Here is a 7,217-nt window from a genome sequence, read left to right as displayed (position 1 = left end):
AATAAATCGGCCATTAAGAAGAGCAGTGAGAAGCAAAGAAAATAAAGATGAGTGCTGATTGGCTCTTATGAGATACTATGCCTCATTGCATAGTACCATTAGTGCAGAATAAATTAAGGCAGTTTCTTAACCAGGGTTCCACGAGGAGTCCCCAGGGCTCCTACTGTTGACCACCAGCCCAGCAGATTTATATTCACCCAATGATGGCTTCAGAGCTCTTCTTAAAGGAGTTGTAGAGGCATTTCTCCAGCGATGTCCATGAGTGTCATAGCCGTCTGGGACTCTCCTCCTGATTGACTGAGACACAGCAGTGGTGCCATTGGCTCCCACGGCTGTCAATAAAAGTCAGTTGGCCAATCAGGGGAGAGAGGGGATGGGTCAGGGCTCCATGTCTCAATGGACACACTGAGCTGTGACTCAGGTGGCCATAGCAAGCTGCTGCCTGTGGGGGCACTCAGCAGGAGGGAGGGGCCAGGAGCAGGGAAGAGGGACACGAGAAGAGGAGGATCGGGGCTGCTCTGTGCAAATCCACTGCACAGAGGAGGTAAGTATAACATGTTTTTTTTTTTTTTTTAAAAAAGACTTTACATTCACTTTAAGCTATCATTTAAGTACCAAGCGCTGCTATGCAGATTAATCTCCATCCAATGATACTTGTTGAGTTCAAGCTCCTGGCATTACCACAATGAGCCAGCAGCACAGGATGATGGCAGCCGTTCATATCTAAGGTAAGTAACGGTATGCACTTCTTACTCTATGCAACACTTGCTTTTTGACATCTCAGGTCAATATTATTAGATATTATTTACACTACTAGCTTTTTCCTTCACCCAGGAAATAATCTATTATCTCTCTCCTTTCAGCATATCCTCTTTTGATTCTGTTAATTAGCATCACACAGTCAAACATGGTTAGAGAATTTGTATTTCTTAATCGTAGATTACAAGACACGGGATCCCACTTCCATGGGTTATGCAGCTGCCTTCAGGAATTTATTTTGGCAGCCCTGTATAACCCCTCCCACTCCCAGAAAGTCTCTGTTTTTTTTTTTTGCTAGTGTCCTTCGGAGAATGGATGGATGAGGGCAGCAAATTTTTTTTTTTTTCCATTTTCAAGATTCTAGCAAGCTTCCCTAGCTGCTATATCTAGCCATTAGAACCCTTTTTTCCCCTGCAGCTTGCCAGTTCTGTTGCTGGTCCAGGGCTATGGTCCATCCACAACTAAAACCGTGTTCTTCCATACGGGTTCTGATTTTGCTAGCCCAGTTCACTATCCTGAAGTCCCTATCCTTCTCAAAGGCCTCCATAGCCCCTTCCATGACACCACCTCCTCTTGCCTATGTGAATTTATGGGCAGGCTTTCAGTCCTTTTTAAGGCCTCAGGCTGCAGGGACCACAAGCAGGCACCCTCCTCCTGTTCCTTTAGAGTCTCTCTGTGACTTTACTCTGCTTCTGTACTTCATGAAGAGGAAGCTGAGGATGGCACCTTGTTGGGTTTGTAGGACTTGGTACAGGCGGCCAAACCTGCTGATTCTTCTAAACTTATGGATACCAGCTCTATCCTAACTGATGCATATGCCTTGCCTTAGAGCCCCCTGCATCAACCCAGCCAAAGGTCACAAGCCTAGGTTCACTAAAAACGCCTTAGCCTGCTGAAACCTTCGATGTACACTGGCATTGCTCACAGTGCTGTCCATGTGTGCTCCATCGGATGCCATGGGATCTAAATCTGGTTCTGTCTGTCCTCCAGAAGCTATTTGAACCTATCAGATATATTCCCCTGTCTATTTTGACAAGGTTGCCTTCCTTGTTGCTTTCACCTTTTGCTACAGGTATGCCACGTACATACTTACACTGGTCCAAGCTCGATCAACTTAACAATGTAAAAATTAAAACCATATCTGGAATGTATCTTTAAGGTGTGGCTGGATACGGTTTAGAAAGGGCTGATGTACATTTGAAATGGGGTTGCTGTGTATTCACACTTGCTTTTAGGCCTTGCTCTCATGGGTGTACACCTGTATAAAGGGCCGTATTTGCCTGCACGGGGATGAACAGGTGTTGCATGCATCAGTGAGCAGTCAGTCCCATTCATGTCAGATGAGACCCAGTGACTGCATGGACACAGCCGCTGCTCTAAATTTGACATCCATATGGGTGCTGGTGCACAGCCCCCTGAACTCACACTGGGGTTGATTTACTAAAACTAGAGTGCAAAGTCTGGCGCCGCTCTGCTTACAAACCAATCAGCTTGTTCAATTATGCTTTGACAAAAAAAAACACCTGGAAGCTGATTGGTTTCTATGCAGAGCTGCACCAGACTTTACACTCTCCAGTTTTAGTAAATCAACCCAACTGTCTGTGTTCAGTGACATGCACCTGCACCCACATGAATGTCAAACTGGTAGAAGCAGCTGTGTACCTGCAGCCATTGCGTACCAATTGACATAATCTGGACTGCCTGCAAAATGATGAAATGTTGCCCGCATGAATGAGGCCTTATGGAGCAATGAAAGCAAAGCACAATCTGATCCCAACTGCCTTTGTACACAGCTACTTAAACAAGGAAAACCGATCAATGTTTATTGAACCAGATCTGGTTGATTGCCCTGAGTTCCTGCATTTTGCAGTCTTACCCTATCCTCCCTCCCATGCAATAATTGAGCTGAGATGTTCTGAATGAGGGTTTTTTTCTTGTACAGCTGGTGCAGCTATCCACTCGGGGTCTTCTGTTGCGGGAACAGGTCAATCAGTCTGTCCCTCCTCATCGCTCTCCCCTCCACTCTTCCCATATTTGGATTTTCTGCTTAATTACTCTTAAACAAAGCACAGGAGGGAACCCCAGAGAGACGCACAGTTCTGGACAGAGAACAAAACAGAAAACGTCTGTGCCCCTTACATAACCTGCCGGGAATGTCCAGGCCCCCCCATCCCCCCCCCTCCAAAAGTGACATCTACTATAGGGAACCACTGATACAGATGATTGCAAAACGCAGCCATAGTGTACTGCACACAGTCTTATCCCTTCTCTCATCCCAGTATGTGAGCCTGAAAGGATCTGTATGCTAAGGTTAACATCAACTGCAGCGGCCCCCCTATGAGACACTTTGATGACTGTTCCTTGGTTTCACCACCACCCCAAATAAATAAATTAAAGGAAACCTTTACTGGCAGAAATACAGACTGCCATTGGTGACCCCCCCCCTCCATTTTTTTTTTTTAAATGCCAGTTGCCTGGCTTTCTTCGGGTTCAATACTTTTCAAGTCACTGACCTGGAACAAACATGCATTAGGTAACAAAGTGATTGTAAAGGATCCGTTTTTATTTTTTTAAAATAACAAATATGTTTGTTGTTATGTTATGTTATGGGACAATTGGCTGCTCAGCTGAGCCATGGCCAGGAGTGTGTTATACCCTCATTATCCCATTTATAAGGAGAAGATAAAAGGTCCAGAGTTCATTTCAAGTGTTCTATTTGCATTTGGAATCTGTTGCTGTCAACTCTCAATATGAGATCCAAAGAGCTGTCACTATCAGTGAAGCAAACCATCATTAGGCTGAAAAAACAAAACAAACCCATCAAAGAGATAACAAAAACATTAGGTGTGACCAAATCAACTGTTTGGAACATCCTTAAAAAGAAAGAACGCACCGGTGAGCTCAGCAACACCAAAACACCCGGAAGACCACGGAAAACAACTGTGGTGGATGACTGAAGAATTCTTTCCTTGGTGAAGAAAACACCCTTTACAACAGTTGGCCAGATCAAGAACACTCCCCAGGAGCTAGGTGTATGTGTGTCAAAGTCAACAATCAAGAGAAGACTTCACCAGAGTGAATACAGAGGGTTCACCACAAGATGTAAACCATTGGTGAGCCTCAAAAACAGGAAGGCCAGATTAGAGTTTGCCAAACAACATCTAAAAAAGCCTTCACAGTTCTGGAACAACATCCTATGGACAGATGAGACCAAGATCAACTTGTACCAGAGTGATGGGGAGAGAAGAATATGGAGAAGGAAAGGAACTGCTCATGATCCAAAGCATACCACCTCATCAGTGAAGCATGGTGGTGGTAGCAGGGCTGGTACAAGGGGTGGGCAGAAGAGGCGGATGCCCTGGCCGGGACCATTTACTGGAGGAAGGGGGGTGCAGTAGAGGCCACGCTACAGACCGCTTTGATCTGTGGCTGCAGCGCTCCCCTCCCACCTCCTCCTCTTGTTTGACACACAGCACCGGGAGCGCTGTGTGTCACACAGCTGGGTCTGTGTGTGTGTTCGGCGACGCCGTAAAAAGGACCCGCCCCCCCTAGACTGGCTCATGTGGTAGCAGATTGAACCAGTGTTCCACCTATCACACGAGCCAGTCTAGGGGGGCGGGACCTTGTTACACCGCCGAACACACACACAGACCCAGCTGTGTGACACAGCGCTGCAGGAGATGTCGGCTGTGTGATCCATCCAGGGCAGGCTATGGTGAGTCTGCATTCATAGGCAAAGTGAGGCTGAAAATATGGTCACAGAGAGAGAGGCTGCGATTATGGTCACATAGGCTGCGATTATGGTCACAGATAGAGAGGCTGTGATTATGGTCACACAGGCTGCGATTATGGTCACAGAGAGAGAGGCTGCGATTGTGGTCACAGAGGCTGCGATTATGGTCACAGAGAGAGAGGCTGCGATTATGGTCACAGAGACTGCGATTATGGTCACAGAGAGGCTGCAATTATGGGCACAGAGGCAGCAATTATGGGCACAGAGAGGCTGCGATTATGGACACAGAGAGAGAGGCTGCGATTATGGTCACACGGGCTGCGATTATGGTCACAGAGGCTGCGATTATGGTCACAGAGATAGAGGCTGCGATTATGGTCACACAGGCTGTGATTATGGTCACAGAGGCTGCGATTATGGTCACAGAGAGAGAGGCTGTGATTATGGTCACAGAGGCTGCGATTATGGTAACAGAGAGGCTGCGATTATGGTCACAGAGGCTGCGATTATGGTCACAGAGAGGCTGCAATTATGGGCACAGAGGCTGCGATTACGGTCACAGAGAGGCTGCAATTATGGGCACAGAGGCTGCGATTATGGTCACAAAGAGAGAGGCTGCGATTATGGGCACAAAGAGAGAGGCTGAAACTATGGGCACAGAGAGGCTGCGATTATGGGCACAAAGAGAGAGGCTGAAACTATGGGCACAGAGAGGCTGTGATTATGGTCACAGAGGCTGCGATTATGGGCACAGTGAGGCTGCAATTATGGGCATAGTGAGGCGACATTGATGGACACAGTGGTAGGCTGCATTTGATGGGCACTGGTGAGACTGCATTGATCTCTTGTATTATGTCTGCAGTCTCTGAGGGGAGTTTACTTAATTAGCAATGGTATTGGTAATATGCAGCTGGAAGGGGGTTAATGCACTGTCACTGATGCATTAGTATAGATCCCATGTCTGTAGGCGCTGTAGCTTTTCGCGGGGGGCGCAGTTTTTCATCTTCACCCTGGGGGGTAGTGACATGGAGTGGGCAAGAATGGCTGCCAATGGAACTTGTTCTCTTGTATTTATTGATGATGTGACTGCTGACAAAAGCAGCAGGATGAATTCTGAAGTGTTTCGGGCAATATTATCTGCTCATATTCAGCAAAATGCTTCAGAACTCATTGGACGGCGCTTCACAGTGCAGATGGACAATGACCCGAAGCATACTGAGAAAGCAATAGAACAAATACAAAAAAAAATTACCGCGCTTCAAAGACCCAAAACAAAGTGAAATAAAAAGCTGCAGTCCCTATTTGTGAGGCATACACAAACATAGAAACCAAAAAATAAAACTGAACTGCGCTAGACAAAAATTGAAATAATATGCATTGAGACAGTGATGTAGATAGCAAATAATCATGAATAGTCAAAGGCAAGTAACAAAAAAAATTGAAAAATAAAAAATAATGTGTGAAAAAAAAGTCCCAAAGAACCCAAATGGTATCCAATATTGTTTGCAATTAAGCTCATCAAATGGCACCAAGAGACAAATCCACCACCAAAAGCAATGCACGCTTACCAGAGGCAAGCTACAAGACAGCTTGTGTAAATTGAGATATCAGATCAATGGAGGCGTCCTGGTCCAACCTCACCAAGGAGAGGAGAAAGGCAGGAAAGGTCCTGTCCAGTAGACAAGGATATTCAACAGGGAGGACCCAAAGGAAAAAAAGATAGGAACTCCATAGTGTAAATCAGCAGACACAATTTAAAAAAGGGGTTTGCACTTACATAAGTGACGTGAATAAAAGCATAAACTAGGATAAAAACGGCCGGCCTGCAGACACCCGTTCGAGACGAGAGGACACCGATGATGTCAGCGCGTCAGCCTTCTGACGTACGTTTCGTCCTAACAGACGTCGTCTAGGGAACTGTTTTTTTTGTTTTTTACTGTGAAAGCAACCAAAGAGTTTTTTTAAGGGAAAGAAGTGGAATGTTATGCAATGGCCAAGTCAATCACCTGACCTGAATCTGATTGAGCATGCATTTCACTTGCTGAAGACAAAACTGAAGGGAAAATACCCCAAGAACAAGCAGGAACTGAAGACAGTTGCAGTAGAGGCCTGGCAGAGCATCACCAGGGATGAAACCCAGCGTCTGGAAATGTGTATGCGTTCCAGACTTCAGGCTGTAATTGACTGCAAAGGATTTGCAACCAAGTATTAAAAAGTGAAAGTTTGATGGGTGATTGTTAATCTGTCCCATTACTTTTGGTCCCTTAAAAAGTGGGAGGCACATATACAAACTGTTGTAATTCCTACACCATTCACTTGATTTGGATGTAAATACCCTCAAATTAAAGCTGAAAGTCTGCAGTTAAAGCACATCTTGTTCGTTTCATTTCAAATCCATTGTGGTGGTGTATAGAGCCAAAAAGATTAGAATTGTGTCGATGTCCCAATATTTATGGACCTGACTGTATCTTTTCCATTTCAGGTTTCTGTTAGTAATCACACTATATGTTTTTTGTTTTATTCTTTTGTTTTTTTACTTTAAGCAAGGTTTCACCCCCAGCCTGGTGCTGTTTGGTGTCTAGGTAGATGATGGTCTTGGCATGGCTTCACTCCTGAAACAGCTGTGACCTGAACTGTGTATGTCTGGTAGGTGCATTCACATCACAGGACTAGATGGCCATTTCAAGTGCTATTACACTTTGGGGAGATGAAATAAATGATCCTA

This window comes from Aquarana catesbeiana, linkage group LG03 (genome assembly GCF_042186555.1).
Source record: "Aquarana catesbeiana isolate 2022-GZ linkage group LG03, ASM4218655v1, whole genome shotgun sequence".
Taxonomy (NCBI): Eukaryota; Metazoa; Chordata; class Amphibia; order Anura; family Ranidae; genus Aquarana; species Aquarana catesbeiana.
This window is presented reverse-complemented; position numbering follows the sequence as displayed.